The sequence below is a fragment of the Lactuca sativa genome, chromosome 1, assembly GCF_002870075.4.
Source record: "Lactuca sativa cultivar Salinas chromosome 1, Lsat_Salinas_v11, whole genome shotgun sequence".
In the NCBI taxonomy this organism is placed as follows: domain Eukaryota; kingdom Viridiplantae; phylum Streptophyta; class Magnoliopsida; order Asterales; family Asteraceae; genus Lactuca; species Lactuca sativa.
In genome coordinates, this window is record NC_056623.2 from 183727608 (window position 1) to 183729627 (window position 2020).

Genomic DNA, 2020 nt, shown 5'->3' on the forward strand with positions numbered 1-2020 from the left:
AGCGGTTCCGTATAATGAGAACCGGAACCGGAACCATTTAAGGTGGCTCCTATTTTGGAACCGACGTGGGTACCCTGTTCCACTCCTCATCCCTAATTTTAACATATTTTCAAAAAACAGTGACACAATCCGCATTAAATCAACTAACTTGAATTTCTCCCGTTGTGTAGATGTCAAAATCTAACAACTATGGTCTTCCTGAATCTTTTGGAAAAAGCTTTCCACATGAAGATGATGTTCCACGATTGGATCATGGAAACGGAAATCATACTTATCTTCCTCCACCTCCTCCAATAGTTCTCCCTGATCCATGTGTTCGAAGACTTGAAAAGTTCAAGGTCACTCAAGCCCTGTTGGCAAGAAAACACAAAGATGGAAAGTCTATATGTGCTCACGTCTTGGAGATGAAGTTACATATTGACAAGTTGGGAATGTTGGGTGTCGATGTCTCAAGGAAGCTGGTTGTTGAGTTGATTCTTCAATCACTTCCTGACTCATATAATGAGTTCATAAAGGATTAATATATGATGGACCACAACGTGACCCTCATTGATCTTACCTATTTGCTAATTGTTGCTAAATCAATAATGATTTGGCGCACTAGTAAAGCAAATTTGACTAGTAAGTCAACTTCCCAAACCTCCATGGATATTGACGATGGCAACATTGGAAGTCCAGAAAAGTCTTCTCTTCCCAATGGAAAGGGATTGACCAAACCGTTTGACCGGATGGTAAAGAGAAAAGTTGAATCTGATATTTTCCCATGTGCTATTCCAAAAGAATCCGTTTGTTTCTACTGCCAAGAGAATGGGCATTAGATGCGAAGCTGCCTTATCTGTCTGAAGGATCGCGAAGATGGGAGAGTCAAGATGTATGACTCTGCTTCAGGTAAATCCACTATCTAACTTTGTTAAGTCCCTATTTGTAGATTCTTAATACATGATGTAATAAGATTGCATATTGATGTTTTGTAGGATCGAAGAAAAGAAAGGAAGCTTAAAGGAAGAGTGAGCTGAGTCTGATCACGAAGAAATGGATTTCGATCGCATGGTACGAAGATTGGGTTTTTGAGCTGCTGTTTAAGAGTTAGGATAGATTGCTTAGAAATGTTTAGTAACATAGTTTTCATTTATAATTGCATTGTAAGGACAATTTTTTCCACACTTTTATAAATAAAATAAATTTTGTTTTGTCTTATTTATATATCCTTGCAACGACTTTTGTGAAAATTGATGTTTGGATGTTTCTATTGTTAGCAATATTGAAAATGGATGTGATTCTTAGTTATGTTATTTGTGGTAGTGTCAGGAAGTTACAAATAAGGAAGATTCTCAATACCCAAGTTTCAATTGGACGGAAACTTGAAATCATGTGACTTGTATTGTATGATGAATGAGAACCTTCGTATTTAGGAAATTAAGACTAACTTCTTGTTCACAAAGGTATGTGAGTCAAGTGAAGGACTAGGAGATCTAGTACGCATTGTTGTGCATTAGATCAAGTCCATCACAAAGAACAATAAGAATAGTCGTCATGATTTGCTAAAAGTTTAGTAAATATGGTTATGCTTACAAGATTAAGTATGATTCTGAATCGTTGAAAATGTTTCAATGTAAAGCAGAACGAATAAGAAGAATCAATTTGGCAGAAAGATAAAAGTTTCTCCAATCTGAAAAGAAGGGAGAGTACTTAAGTATCGTATTTTATGATTAACTTAGTGATTATGAAACCGTGTCACAATTGATCCTCTAAGGACACCTTAGTGCACTAGTATGGCTAAGAAGAGGAATCAAAAGTTGTTGGAATGGTTAAATCAAAAGGTGAATCATACTTCATTCCAAAATCAAGTCTTAGAGTCGTACTCCAAGATTGTGACTTGAGTGACATCATCTTAAGAAGGTTTATAACACACTCATCAAATATGGAATAGAAAATGTCTTCTTATTCTTGTACATTTGAAATTTGTAAGTTGTGATGTCTTGGATAAGATAAAGACCAACTAGGACCAATTTGTGTGAAA